The following is a 15,972-nucleotide window of genomic DNA, read 5'->3' as shown; positions in this document are numbered from 1 at the left end:
TGACAATCCTCCCACCCACCCACATACTCTTTAAATATATTATCCTACTGCCTTCTGGCCTTCTAGGTTTTTGCTGATAAATAAACAAGTAATTTTATTGAGGATTTGTATGTAACAAATCATTTTTCTCTTCTACTATCAAGATTCTCCCTTTGTCTTGGCTTTTGACAGTTTCATTGTAATGTGTCTTGGTGTGATTCTCTTTGGAATTATCCTGCTTATACATAATTAAACTTATTGAATTTGTTGATTCATAGCTTTCCTCAAATAAGGGAAATTTTTGGCCAATACTTCTTCAAATTACCTCTCTGTCCCTTTCTGTTTTTCTTCTTCTGGGACTGCCTTAATGTATATATTGGTCCTTAGGCTCTGTCATTTTTCTTTACTCTTTATCGTCTCCTTAGAAATGATAATTTTAATTACCCTGTGTTAAGTTTACCAATTCTGTGTTCTGTTTACTAAAATCTATTGTTAAACCCATCTATTGAGTTTTTCAATTCAGTTATTTTATCTCCATAATTTCCATTTGGTTCCTCTTAATAATATCTATCCTTTTATGTATATTCTTATTTTTATATATGATTTCTCTGATTTTTAAAAATTCTTTCTCCTTGATTTCATTAGCTCTTTGAGCATATTTAAAAATGCTATTTTAAAGTCTTTATCTACTAAGTCTAATGTCTAATGTCTGTGCTTCCTCAGGTACAGTTTCTGCCACCCCCCCCCCCTTTAAATGGACTATGATTTCCTGTTTCTTTTAATACCTAGTGTTTTGTTAAAAATTGGATATTTGAAAAAACAGCCACCCCTCTTAGTCTTTGCAGATAGTCTCTGTGGTGATTAGCTGGGCTTCCTCTGAGCCAAAGGATGAGCCTGAGGTAAAAGCTTAAGTTCTTCTTAGGTGTATTTTTAGCATGCAGCATGCTCTGTCCTGCTTTTGTTTTTCTCCATTCCCCTATATACATGGCTGCTTTTGAATGAATCAGTTAAAAAATAATTTCCAAAAATCTCACTCCAGCTTCTTGTCAGGATCTTTAAAGGTTTATTTTATGATTCCACAATAAAATCTAGTCCCAGGTATCTGGGGTTCTTTATACCCCTTTCCATTTTTATGAGCAGTGGCCACTACTTTTCCTGACCTAAATGATGAGTTAGGAATGACAGAAATCAGTCCTTCGGGCAAAGAGTCCTTTATTTCAGAGAGTGTATAAAATTGAAAATAGTATCTGCCAGGAGGAAAATTTGGAACTGGACAGCTGCCTCCTTCAGACCAAAACCACCTGTGCCAGAAAGGAAGTGGGGCAAAAGCAATTTAAAATGCCATGAAATTTCCTACTGTTTTGAATATGACCTTTTTAAAATTGGGCATTTGCTTGGTTTTGGTTGCTGTAGACCTTCAACTCTTTTTCAGAGCTCCTATAAAGTTAGGTCAAACAGTTTCTGGGTGTTTTTGTTTTGTTTTGTTTTTTGTTATTTCCATGGAGAAATAAGGCTTGGAACTTCCTAGTCTGCCATTTTCCTCTAAGTTTTCTTTAAGACTATTCAAGTGACTTATAGTCAGCTGCTCTATTACTTTTCTGCTCTAAGCCTAAATGACCATATAGTATTCTTTTGGTTATATGTCTTAGGCAAATAAGGGGAAAAAATAAAAAAAATTAACTCACAATAGATTGATAATATCCAGAGAACTTTCACTTCTATACCTGAAATTATCACTACTCTTTTGAGTTGTGAAAAGATCATTTTTAATAAATCACTTCTAAAAAACAAAAGTACATACCTATCAATTAGTGAGTAAGTGAAGGAATAAATACCAAAAGGGCACTAGCCACTGTGTCCATTCAAGCGAATGTAGGTGCTTGAAAAGTGGAGATTCATTGAACCACTGAGAAAAAATAGTAAAATAAAAAGCACAGAAATTGATGTTAGAAAATGTAAGACTAAAAAAAGTTGGTGTCAAGTTATATTTATAATACTTATTTTATTGTTGTTTTAAAAATTTTTTATGCTTTGTGTTTGCAGACAGTGAACATGTAACAAAGTTTAGCCTTGTCTAAGGAATTCCATTTATAGTTGTATGAATAGAGAACTTACTAAAATACTATTCATAAAATAATTAAGAGTACTATTCATCCAAGAACTATTTTATTAAAACTATAAACATAAATAAGGGATCTTTCAAGTTTATTCACAGAATGTCAAAAATCATGCAAGCATACATAGACATAAACACATACATAATTTTAGTGTGAAGAGGTAAAACCCTAAAAATTGCATGTATGTGTCAACATAGTTCTTGAGTAAATTGAACAGAATCATATATATATATATATATATATATATATATATATATATATATATATGTGTGTGTGTGTGTGTGTATATATATATATATACATATATATATATGTATATATATATATATATACACACACACACACACACACACACACACACACACACTCTTTAGGGGCCCCGGTGCATGAAATTCGTGCACTGGGGAGGGGTCCCTCAGCCCAGCCTGCCCCCTTTCACGTACTGGGAGCCCTCGGGGGATGTCCTACGGATGGCTTAAGCCTGCTCCCCATTGGGACTGCACCTAAGCAGTAGTCTGGCCTCCCTTTGCTTGAGGCGACCAGGCTGATCAGGAGAAGGCACCAGCCCCATCACCCCGCTGCTGCAGCCACTGCCAGTCACCACAGCCACCAAGGTATTTTCATCAACACAGACTCCAGTCCCCTCACCATGAAAAATGACAACTTTCTTTAAGCATTTTCAAGATGAGTCTTTCATAGGATATGACATTTCTTTCTTTATTTTTCTCCTCACCTGAGGATATGTTTCCATTGATATTTTCCCCTTCCCTCCGATCCCAGGCTCATCCCCTTCCCAAACCTAAAGCCTCTGCCCCAGGTTTAGGCTTAGGAAGGGGTGTTCCCCCCCCTCACCTCCCATCGCAGGCTTGGTCCCTTCCTAAGCCTAAAGCCTCCACCCCAGGCTTTAGGCTTGGGAAGGGGTTCCCTCCAGCACCTCCCCAAGCCTAAAGCCTCCATCCCAGGTTTAGGCTTGGGAAGGGGTTCTCCCCAGCACCTCAGATCGTAGGCTTGGCCCCTTCCTAAGCCTAAAGCCTCCGCCCCAGGCTTTAGGCTTGGGAAGGTGTCTCCCCCCGCCCCCAGCACCTCCAATTGCAGGCTCAGCCCCTTCCCAAGCCTAAAGCCTCTGCCCCAGGCTTTAGGCTTGAGAAGTGGTTCCTCCACCCACACCTTCGGTCACAGGCTCGGCCCCTTCCCATGCCTAAAGCCCCCACCCCAGGCTTTAGGCTTGGGAAAGGGACCCCTGCCCCTCTGATTGCAGGCTTGGCCCCTTCCCAAGCCTAAAGCCTCTGCCTGATGGCCGGCTGGGAGTGACCTGGATGCCGAGGAGGTTCCCCAGACCCAGGTATGTATGCAAATTAACCTCCATATTTGTTGGGTTAATTTGCATACTCACTCTGATTGGCTGTGGGAGTATCAGAGGTATGGTCAATTTACATCTTTGTCTATTATTAGGTAAGATATATATATATATATATATATATATATATATATATATATATATATATATATATATATATATATATAATTCTAAAAATAACCCATCTCTTGGATGGGTTGTATTTGTTATCTCTTATTATACAACATAATTGAGGCTACTCATATCTCTTTAGAGAATTTATGTCTACATGCTTAAGCCATGAACAATTCTAGGACCTGCATCAGAATAAAATATACTGAGTGGGCAGATTATTATGATCTCTGAACACATAATAATCTGGCCACTCAGTGTATATCCTATATAATAAAAGGCTAATATGCAAATTGTCCCCTTGACCAGGAGTTCGACCAGCAGGCAGGCAGGCCAACCACCCATGTCCCCTCCCCCTGACCAGGCTAGCCGGTCCCCACCCATACACGAATTCATGAACCAGGCCTCTAATATATATACACTCACTGAGTGGCCAGATTATTATGCATTCAGAGACCATAATAATCTGGTCATTCAGTGTAATTTCATTTATTTTTCCCTTTTTTATTGAATTTATAGGGGTGACACTTGTTAACAAAATGAAATAGGTTTCAGGTGCACAGTTCTACAACACATCATCTGTACACTGTATTGTGTGTTCACCATCCCAAGTGTATTCTCTATCCATCACCATTTATCCATCCTGACCATCCTCCACCTCCATAAACCCCATTCCCCCTGCAATAGTCACACTGTTGTTTGTGTCCATTATTTTTTTCTCTTTTATTCTTTTTGACTTTGTCTCTCCACCCCCAACCTAGCCCACCCCCCAGAGCTGTCAGCCTGCTGTCTTTCTAAGAGTCTGTCACTATTTTGCTTATTAGTTAATTTTGTTCATTAGATTCTACATATGAGTGAAATCATATGGTACTTTTCTTTCTCTGACTGGCTTATATCACTTAGCATACGATCTCTAAGTCCATCCATGCTGTTTCAAAAGGGTAAAATTTCCTTCTATTTTATGGCTGAGTAGTATTCCATTGTGTAAATGTACCATTGCTTTTTTATCCACTCATCTGCTGATGGATACTTGAACTGCTTCCCAATATTGGCTATTATAAATAAGACTTCAATGAACATAGGGGTGCATATATTCTTTTGAATCAGTGTTTTGGGTTTCTTCTGATAAATTCCCAGAAGTTGAAACGCTGGGTCATAAAGCAGTTCCATTTATTTATTTATTTATTTATTTATTTATTTATTTATTTGAGGTAACTCCATACTGCTTTCCACAGTGGCTAAACCAATCTGCATTCTCACCAACAGTGCACAAGGGTTCCCTTTTCTCTACATCCTTGCCAACACTTATTTGTTGATTTATTGATGATAGCCGTTCTGACAGGTGTGAGTTGTTATCTCATTGTGATTTTAATTTGCATTTCTCTGAAGATTAGTGATACTTTGAGCATATTTTAAAATATATTTTTATTGATTTCAGAGAGAAAGGTAGAGGCAGAGAGAGATAGAAACATCAATGATGAGAGAGAATCATTGATTGGCTGCCTCTTGCACGCCCCCTACTGGGGATTGAGCCAGCAACCTGGGCATGTGCTATTGACCGGAATCAAACCTGGGACCCTTCAGTCCACAGGCCGATGCTCTATCCACTGAGCCAAACCAGATAGGGCGAGCATATTTTCATATGTCTATTTGCCATCTCTATGTCCTCTTTGGAGAAGTGTCTATTTAGATCCTTTGCCCAATGTAACAAGGTTTTGTTTATTTTTTGGTGTTGAGTTGTATAAGTTCTTTATAAATTTTGGATATTAACCCAGAATCAGATGTATTGGCAAATATGTTCTCCCATTCAGTGGGTTTTCTTTTTATTTTATTGACGCTTATCTTTGCTGTGTAAAAACATTTTAATTTGATTTGTCCCATTCATTTATTTTTCTTTTGTTTCACTTGCCCAAGGAGATATATCAGACAAAACATTGCTAAGAGAAATGTCTGAGATTTTATTGCCTATGTTCTCTTCTAGGATTTTATAGTTTCCAGTATTACATTTAAGCCTTTAATCCATTTTGTGTTATTCTTGTGTATGGTGTAAGAAAGTGGTCTAGTTTCATTTTTTGCACATATCTGTCCAATTTTCCCAGTATCATTTAACCCTAACCCTAACCCTAACCCTAACCTTACCTCATTGTATGAGGTAAGGCTACCTTACCTCATTGTATGTTCTTACCCCCTTTGTCAAATATTAATTGACCATAAAAGTGTGGATTTATTTCTGGATTCTCTATTTTGTTCCATTGGTATATATGTCTGTTTTTATGCCAGTACCATGCTATTTTGATTACTATTGCCTTGTAGTATTGTTTAATATCTGCTAGCATGATTCCTCCAACTTTGTTCTTCTTTCTCAAGATCACTGTTGCTATTTGGGGTCTTTATTGGTTCCATAATTTTTTGGAATATTTATTCTAGTTTTGTGAAATATGCCATCATTTCATTTATTTTATGCAATAATAATATGGTGCAGACTAAAGTTTGTATAACCTGGTCATAAGATGCTAAGCATGAAGGAACAAGCCTGTCACATGTCCATTAATCTGCATTAAATATTTGAAGTAAAGATAGCAAATAACAGACAAAGGATTAATTTCTTAAATAGAAATAAATCTCTAGTGTTTTGGGCTAAAGAATTGATGCAACATAGAAGGAAACTCTGGAGTTTGCTGGAGAATTCTGTACTTACTTATTACAGTGGTTGTTGGAGGGTTTGAGGGGGCATTGAAATAAAAGGAACTACAGCCTACTTTCCTTAAGTTCCCATGCAGTCCAATGTAATTCATTTTAATGAATTGATCACCCACTGTGTTGCTATGGGCTATGCTCTATTTTTTATGAACACTGCTGTAAAGTTCAAATTCACATGAAAATGGCTCAAGGGAAACAAGCCAGAACAATCATTTCTAACCTATTCCCATGGTACTTAACACAAAGGGACCATATTATTCCTGGATCTAATATAGGGGATAAAATCCACGTGGGCTTTTTATGAAATTTCTGATATATTTAGAAGTACATGCTAATTATAGCCGAAACCAGTTTGGCTCAGTGGATAGAGCGTGGCCTGTGAACTCAAGGGTCCCAGGTTCGATTCCGGTCAGGGGCATGTACCTTGGTTGCGGGCACATCCCCAGTAGGGGGTGTGCAAGAGGCAGCTGATCGATGTTTCTCTCTCATTGATGTTTCTAACTCTCTATCCCTCTCTCTTCCTCTCTGTAGAAGTACATGCTAATTACTAAATTGAACTCAAATATCATTTATGAAATAAGACAACTGAACCAATTCTAAAAATATCTCCTCGGTTAGATTGAAAATGTTAACAATTTGCTAAAATTAAAACATTATACTATAAAATTTTAAAAAGACCACTTTAGGTCTAATCCAAAAAGAGAAATCTGTTCAGAAATTCAACTGAATGACAACTTGATTGGTCACTGGAGATTTCCAATTTTATAGCTTAGAGAATCTGCTCTAAATATGTCTGTTTTCTTCTGGTAAGTGTGTTTCTCACCACATGCAAATCCCACGATTGTTTATTAGCATGAAATTCACCATGGGGTTTCTTAAAAGGCAGCAGGCAAAAGTAGTAGATTTAACCCATCTTTGAATTTGTTTTTTTTTAACCTCTCTTCAGAATAGAAAGAAAACTTTTCACATCAGCTTAATTGCTTAACTTCCCTATAGAAAACATTTTAAATTTTTCTTCCAAATAGAATGTATCTAGCTCTTAATTGTCCTACATATGAGAGGATAGAATTTAGATAATTCCAGAGACATCCATATAAACTCCCAAGTCTCTCATATTGCACAACATAGCACATAGTTCTTTTATACATCTCAGCCCCCTTATAAGATGCTTCTGCTGATGGGATAGGGTGGTTTTGTAGTTTGTCACCATTATTAATCTAAATATAGTTCTGGATTTGAGTTTGCAAAGGAGTAATGTGGAGGGTAGGAATGGGTTACTTAGTTGGCACCAGGCTGCAGCTGGTTCCATAGCTCTCCAACGTCTACTAGTCTTCACTTTCAAATTCTCCAAATCCTGATCCAGGAATGTATATAGCTCCATGGCAAGGGCATGAACTCATTCTTTATCTTACCTGTGTTGTTGGGAACACAGGTGATAGGGATCCTGGATCCTAATTTGCTCATACTCTTTCCTTTTTGACATCCAGGCTTTCTTCCCAACTCTTGGCCCTACTGATTACAGTAACTTCAGGCATAGCACCAGATACAGAAGCTAAAGCCTTCCATAGATATTTTTATAAGTTTCTACAATTTCTACAATTAAGAACTAACATCTATAGTAAATCACTTATTTTCTAATACTCAGTGATTCTGCATCTCTTATTAAAACCTAACTGACACAGTATGCTACGTATAAGATATATTTTCCTTAATGTGAAAAGATACTACCACAATCCATATTACTGTGGGTTTTTTGGAAAATTTTGAATAACATTCTAGCATGTTTGGTAGATAAAAAAATTATGTATGGGAGGTAGCTTGCAAATACAAATTCCATAAGATATATAAGCTGCTGCTCTTCCATTTACTGTCTAGGACATTTGGCATTCTTTTAAATGAAGATCTTACTATTTTGTAGCCAAGGGCAATGCTTTGACCTTTTCAATATTCCATAATTAGATTGGCTGCATTTCTACTTTGCCTCCTGTTTACAGCCTAAGCAGCCTCTGGGAAAGGGGCAGAGTGGCCAGCTGTTCATAGTTGAAAATATTTTAAAGGTCAAAGAAATAGAGCATTTCAACTGTCTATTCTACTGAAATGTATTCACTTTTTTTTTTCAGGGAAATCTATAGAAACAGGAAATATATTCTATATAAAACAAAGTTAAAATTATGAAATTTTGCTACTTCATTTAAGAAATTTCTCAGCTGAACTAGATAAATGCCTGGGTCTTTAGATAAATAGAGGTGTACTTCTAAAGCTATTTTGGCTTGTGTCTTTATTGGGTCACCTGTCCTTTCACTCACAGTATACTTCTCCCTATTTATTACTATAGAAATAAGATAACAAAATTTAAAGAAACGTCTAATGCTTCCCATTAATAAGATGAAGTGATGTCTGATTTTTAAGAGATAGAGTGATATTTCAAGAAATGCAAATGTTAATGATTGGATTGTTCTGGTTAACAGAATTTGTGAGTTTAACCATAATTCTTTATGCTTCACACTTTGTTTCTAAATTAGTTAAACAAATTTCCCTCTTGGTAAATATATTCTAATGAATATAATTTAATGTTGACTCGATAATTGAAGATATCATATTAATATCAACAGTAATTTTCTAAGATTAGATTTAAAGATGTTGTTAATTCCCAAATGAAATACTGACTCTGAAAGTTCCTTTTGTTGTTGATTCTTTGTTTTCATTGTTTTGCTTGTTTTTAACTTGGCCACATAATAAAAAACAAGTACAGAACAAGTTCTTACAAAAATTCAAAAAACATTTATGGGTAAATTCAATTCTAGTTGGCTTCGCCCTATATAATTGAGGTTTAATATATAAGGGGTAAATATATTGTTGACTGAATTTGAAAACCAAAAATATACTTTGGTGTATATGAAAAAAAAAAATTCAAGGGACAGTGAAAGACCCAGAACTGCTTAATTACGTCATTGCTCATTTAGCTCATTGGAGCTGTTAAATAACTTTTTTTGTAAGATTCATGATTTTTTCAGGATTAAAATTTGCCTTTGTGTTAATGTATACTATGGAAGATGGGGTTCTTTCTGAGAAGAAATTGGATAGTTTGCTAAACTACCTGGACATAACAAGGGAGAGAGCTCTTATCTGATGTACCTCAGAAAATAATCTTTAGAGAGACTTGATAATTCTATCTTGAGAAAACATGTGGAGAGTGGGAGAAGACTCACATTCCCTCCAAGGTCTAGAGTAGTTCAGAGAAGCTAAGAGCATGCTATTGCAGTGTTACACAATCATGTTTCACTAATAAACTCTGATTGATTATGGCAAGAGCAACAAGATAATTTTCATCAGGGTTACCAGTTCATTTGGGAAACTACAATATAACAACCTGGAAAATCCCTGCAAAAAGCCTGCTATTACACAAGTATGGAATCTCCAGGGAAAAAGAGATGTATAAAAACTTTACTGCTAAAAAATGTCAGGAGTATCAGGACTCACGCACATAAGGGAGAACTACTGAGACTTTGTCTAAAAGAGGGTCTGATCTGAGACAAGTATATAAGTCATAGTAATATTGTGCACTGGTCATCAGACTTGTGCTCTTGGGACCACTCACCAAGGGTAAAGATTGTCATTGAGATATTGCAAGTAGTCTAAGAATGAACATGATCAGAGAAAGTCTTCTGATAAGCTTTTCCTAATATGAGAATGATAGCAATTGATGACTTGTGTTTCTAGACATACCATTAAATAAGAAAGAGCAGATACCAAAAAAGAATGCTTGTGAACTCTTCACCTATTGGCTGGCTTGCATTACTAGCTTCTTTTTCAATGTCTCTGTTGACACTTCATTATTAGGCAAGGATTTGCTGGGCATAATCTTTTACTGGAAACTTTAAAAGTAAGCTTAACAAAGACACAGATTTCCTTTGAAATGTGATATAAATGCAGCTGAGATTAAGCAATTCAATACTATAGCTTAATTTCAGAGAACTACTGGGAAATTTTTTAAAACAAAAAAAATCTTCAACTGAGGATAAGATTTTATTAAGTTTAGAGACCGAGGAAGGGAGAGGGAGAGAGAGAAAGAGAGAAACATCCATAGGCACCCATACGCACCTCAACCTGAGATCGGACCCACAACCTGAGTATGTGCCCTGACTGGTAATGGAACCTATGACCTTTCAGCGCATGGGACAACACTCCAACCAATTGAGCCACAAGACCAGGCCACTACTGGGGAAATTTAATTAATGCAACCCTGAAGGGAATTATTAAGAAATATGTTGATAATCATGCTAATAATTTAGATGAGAAGTTTTATCACTTCTATCATTTACATATAGAAAGGTCTCATAGGAATTATTTTATTTTTCATTATTCATAGTTATACATGGAAGGAAAGTGGATAATCTTTTAATTCAGTAACTTGTTTATCAATACTATGACAGTATACTAAATTATATAGTCAGATTTATATATGGCATAATTTTAAGGTAAATTAAGTATCAACTTGATAATTATGTAGTTTACTAGAGGCCCGGTGCACGAAATTCGTGCACAGAGGGGGGTTGTACCTCAGCCCAGCCTGTACCCTCTCCAATATGTGACACCTCAAGGGATGTCCGACTGCCCGTTTAGGCCCGATCCAGGATCGGGCCTAAACGGGCAGTCGGACATCCCTCTCACAATCCAGGACTGCTGGCTCCCAACTGCTTGCCTGCCTGCCTTCCTGATTACCCCTAACTGCTTCTGCCTGCCAGCCTGATCACCCCCTAACCACTCTGCTGCCAGCCTGTTTGCCCCCAACTTCCCTCCTCTGCCGGCCTGGTCACCCCTAACTGCTCTCTCCTGCAGGGTTGATCACCTCCAACTGCCCTCCCTTGCAGGCCTGGTCCCTCCCAACTGTCCTCCCTTGCAGGCCAGGTGCCTCCCAACTGCCCTCTCCTGCTGGCCATCTTGTGGTGGCCATCCTGTGTCCACATGGGGGCAGGATCTTTGACCACATGGGGGAAGCTATATTGTGTGTTGCAGTGATGAGCAATCTGCATATTACTCTTTTATTAGATAGGTAGAGGCCTGGTGCACGGGGTGGGGGCCAGCTGGTTTGCCCTGAAGGGTGTCTCGGATAAGGTGGGGGTTCCCTTGGGCCATGGGGCGGCCTGAGCGAGGGGCCTGTGGTGGTTTGCAGGCAGGCCACGCCCCCTAGCAACCCAAGTGGAGGCCCTGGTATCTGAATTTATTTTCCTTCTACAGTTGAAACTTTGTAGCCTGGAGCAGAGCCAAGCCTGGGGCTCCCTCCGAGGCCAGCAGCCATTTCTGTTGGGGTTATAATTGAAACTTTGTTGCCTTAAGTGGGTGGGCCCGGCCAGGGTGTACGAAAAGCTTTGCTTCCCTGTTGCCGGTGGCAACCCTGGCATGCTCTCTCAAGCTCCATTCTGCCGCCATTTGTTTGAATTTGTTTACCTTCTATAATTGAAACTCTGTAGCTTGAGTGGAGGCTTAGGCCTGGCAAGGGCAGGTGGAAAGCTTGGCTTCCTCTGTTACCTAGGAAACCTTGCTCTCTGTGGCTGTAGTCATCTTGGTTTGGGTTAATTTGCATGCTCACTCTGATTGGATGGTGGGCGTGGCTTGTGGGCGTGTCGGAGGTATGGTCAATTTGCATATTTGTTTATTATTAGGTAGGATTATAGTCATATAATTTCTTAGAGGAATCAGAAATGAATTTAATTCAAATGTTTTATTATTTAAATGACCCTCTGTAATTTGTACAAAAGGATTACATTTTTTAAATTGATTTCAGAAAGGAAGGGAGAGGGAGAGAGAAATAGAAACATCAACAATAAAAGAGGATCATCGATTGGCTGTCTCCTGCATACCCCCTACTGGGGACCAAGCATGCAACCCAGGAATCAAACCATAATCTCCTGGTTCATAAATCAACACTCAACCACTGAGCCACACCAGCCATAAAGGATTAAAAATTTTTAAAGTTTAACATATAGTGACTAAATGTGGCACTATATGTATAGTTATAAAAAGATGCACAAGTGTTTATATAGCTTTATTTATACGTACTAAGAGTTTAGCACACATTTGAAATCATGCAGCACCACCCACCCTCGAGTCGCTGGCCTGGCCCTGCCTCCCTCTCTGGCCTTTGAATCAGCTGCAACCACCGCTGATCAGGCCCTCCCCCAGTGCAGGCATGCAGAGCCCCTGCCGCTGTGCGTGCAACCTCCTCCTATCTGGTTGACCTGTTACAGCGTCCCAGTTAATTAGCATATTTCTCTATTATGTATATAGATAAGTTTACACATACTATACTATACTATACTATACTCTTATGTTACTATTAATACAAAATATCAACTTGTTTCCAGTTGCTAAAATTTAGGGAGATTTCTCACTATTGGGAAAATAAAAACAAAGCCAAAGATTCAAAAACAATTGGAACATATTCTTGTATATTGAAAATGGCTGATTAAATAAGTTGAAAATAAGAAACATACAAAAAGAGTACAATTTATTATAAAGAAGGGAAACTTTCAGAGACCAATGTGACAATATTACAATATGTTAAACAGAGAACAATGGAAAATGTGTATTTGGAGTAAAAAAAAAAGGAAATTCACTAACAAACTAGAGGCCATAAATTTATAAAACAACACATATTAGAATTGTTGATGGGGGAAGGATGATATTTCTGGCCCCATATAAAAGTAAGTTGCAAATTACTAGAGAGGTCTATCAGTGATTCCAAACTAGCTAGAAGAAAGGTCTTATGCAATTTCTCTTGAATACATCACAAGAGAAACCCTAAACAGCATATTTAAACTAAGCTAAATCCATTTTTTTTAAATATTGATAAACATCGGAGTTATATATATTGAGCTCTACTACTACATATGCTGGTTAAGTGGGTCTGTTATAGTGCCTGTAATTATACTTTAAAATAAAACTACTGGTCATGAAAATGGAAGGATTCCAACTACAGAATTTCAGGAACATTAGAAACCTCAGAAAGTCAAGTTCTACATTCACCACAAAATCAGATGGCTGGAGAAACCCAGAATCAGAGGACAAAGAAATCAATGGCATTCTTATTCATCTCCTAGCAGGATAACACCTGAAAAAATTAAGGTAGTCTGAGGGCACATTTCAGTAGTATTGTTTTACATCACAAATATTTTTCATTTTGATGTAGTCCAATTTATTTATTTTTGTAACATGCAAGAAAGAGTTATGTCTTTGCTACGAGAGATGTACTTCACTGAAAATCATGTAGAACCAATTTGGCTGTCCATATAAAGGGATGAAAAGCCAGTGATGGTGCCAATTTTTAGAATGAATAGAAATGTTTTAGATTAACTCACACTAGTGGTAAGAAAGTAAAATAAGGAATTAACCAAATCTCACGTCTTCTCCCTTGATCTTGTTTCTAAATAGAAGTTGCATTAAATCTTATATTACTAGTGGCCTGGTGCACAAAATTCATGCACGGGGGGCATATCCCTCAGCCTGGCCTAAACCCTCTCCAATCTGGGACCCCTTGAAGGATGTTCTACTGCCGGTTTACAGGGATCAGGCCTAAACTGGCAGTCGGACATCCCTCTCACAATCTGGGACAGTTGGCTCCTAACCGCTCACCTGCCTGCCTGCCTGCCTGATTGCCCTTAACTACTCTGCCTGCTGGCCTGCTCTCCCCCACTGCCCCCTGCCACCAGCCTGCTTGCCCCCAAATGCCCCCCTGCCAGCCTGATCACCCCCAACTGACCCCCACTGATGGCCTGCTTGCCCCCAACTGGACCCCTTGCTGGTCTACTCACCCCCAACTCCCCCCCCCCTCTGCCGGCCTCATCACTCCCAATGGACCCCCACCAGCCTGATCACCCACAACTGCCAACCCATCCTGGCCAGATCACCCACAACTGCCCTCCCGTCTTGGCCTCTAACCACCTCTACCTTGGCCCCACCACCATGGTTTTGTCCAGAAGAAAATCCAGAAGGTCTCCTGAAAGATCTCCCAGTCTAATTAGCATATTACAATATTATTAGTATAGAGGCCTGGTGCATGGGTGGGGGCCAGCTGGTTTGCTCTGAAGGGTGTCCTGGATCAGGGTGGGGGTTCCCTTGGGGCGTGGGGCAGCCTGGGTGAGGGGCTGATGGCTGTTTGCAGACTGGCCATGTCCCCCAGCATGGACTCTTACTCCATGGGGGTGTCGCAAGCCTGGGTAAGGGGCTGAGGGCCGTTTTCAGGTTGGCCACACCCCCTTCAGGGTGGGGGGTCCCACTGGGGTACCTGGCCAGCCTGGGTGAGGGGCTGAGGGCTGTTTGCAGGCTGGCCAAGCCCCCCAGCAGGGACCCTCACTTCATGGAGGTGTGGCAAGCCTCGGTAAAGGGCTGAGGGCCATTTTCAGGCTGGCCATGTCCCCTGGTGACCCAGGTTCCCAGCCCCTCCTTGAGCAGAGGCCAGGGCAGGCTGGAAACCTGGGTCACCCCCGGCAATCCAGGCCCCCAGCCCCTCCTTGAGCGGTGGCCAGGGCGGGCGGGAAGCTTTGCTTACTTTGGTGCCAGGAACAACCCAAGCCTCCTGCTCACTCCAGCTCCATGGCCGCCACCATCTTTGTTGGGTTAATTTGCATACTCACTCCTGATTGGCTGGTGGGCATAGTGGAGAGATGTCAATTTGCCTGTTTCTCTTTTATTAGTGAAGATAGGTAGTTGAGTTCCTTAACAATGCTTTATGTGTATCCTATGCCCAAAATTAATGTACTTTTTTCTGTAGTGTAGCTACTCAGGCTCTGTTATAGTTACTGCTTGCATGGTGAAATCTTTTCCATTCTTTTGCTTTCAATCCATTTGTATTTTTAAATCTAAAGCAAATCTTCTGCAGATTTTATACAGTTAGATTTTATTTTGTATCCAGGCTTAGAGCCAATTTTTAATTAAAATAGTTAGTCCATTCATATTGAAAATTATTATTGATATGGTTGGATTTAGGTCTGCCATTTTATTTTTAGATTTCATATTTCTCATGATACTTGTTACTCTGTTCTTTCTTGGATATCTTCTTTTTTATTAAGAGAATAATTTCTAAGGTAGCATTTAAATTATGTTAATGTTTTTAGTATATTTTTGAGTCATTTTCTTAGTGGTTGCTATAAGGTTTATAGTGTGCATCTTAACTTTTCAAAATCTAATTCAGATCTATACTTACTTAATTACAGTGAGATATGGGGACTTACTCCTATATAGCTCTACTCCCTCTTTCTCCTTTTTTTCTACTGTTAATGATATATATAATATCTATGTAAGTTACCCACCCCAAAAGATATTATAATTATTGATTGATACAATTTTCTATAGTTTTTAAAAGCTGAGAAAATAAAAAAAAGAATAAGTTATATTTTAGAGTTTTTATATTTGGTGTCTAGTTTATCATTTCTAGTTTTCTTCATTTCTTCCTATGGATTCACATTATCATGTGATGTTATTTCCTTACTTCAATATAGCTTTGGCCTCATCTCTATCTTTAATGTTGTTTATCAAATTACTTTTCTAAATAATTTCTATATGTTACAGACTCCACAATACAATTCTATAACTACTGTTTATACAATTGATTTTTAAGAAAGGAGAATAAACATGACATTTTACACTCTTTTCTACATAATTACCTATCATAGTATTTTATATAGATTTGAATAACTATGTGTTGTCATT

The sequence above is a fragment of the Eptesicus fuscus genome, chromosome 1 (assembly GCF_027574615.1).
Source record: "Eptesicus fuscus isolate TK198812 chromosome 1, DD_ASM_mEF_20220401, whole genome shotgun sequence".
NCBI classification, from domain to species: Eukaryota; Metazoa; Chordata; class Mammalia; order Chiroptera; family Vespertilionidae; genus Eptesicus; species Eptesicus fuscus.
Note: the sequence above shows the minus strand (reverse complement) of the source record.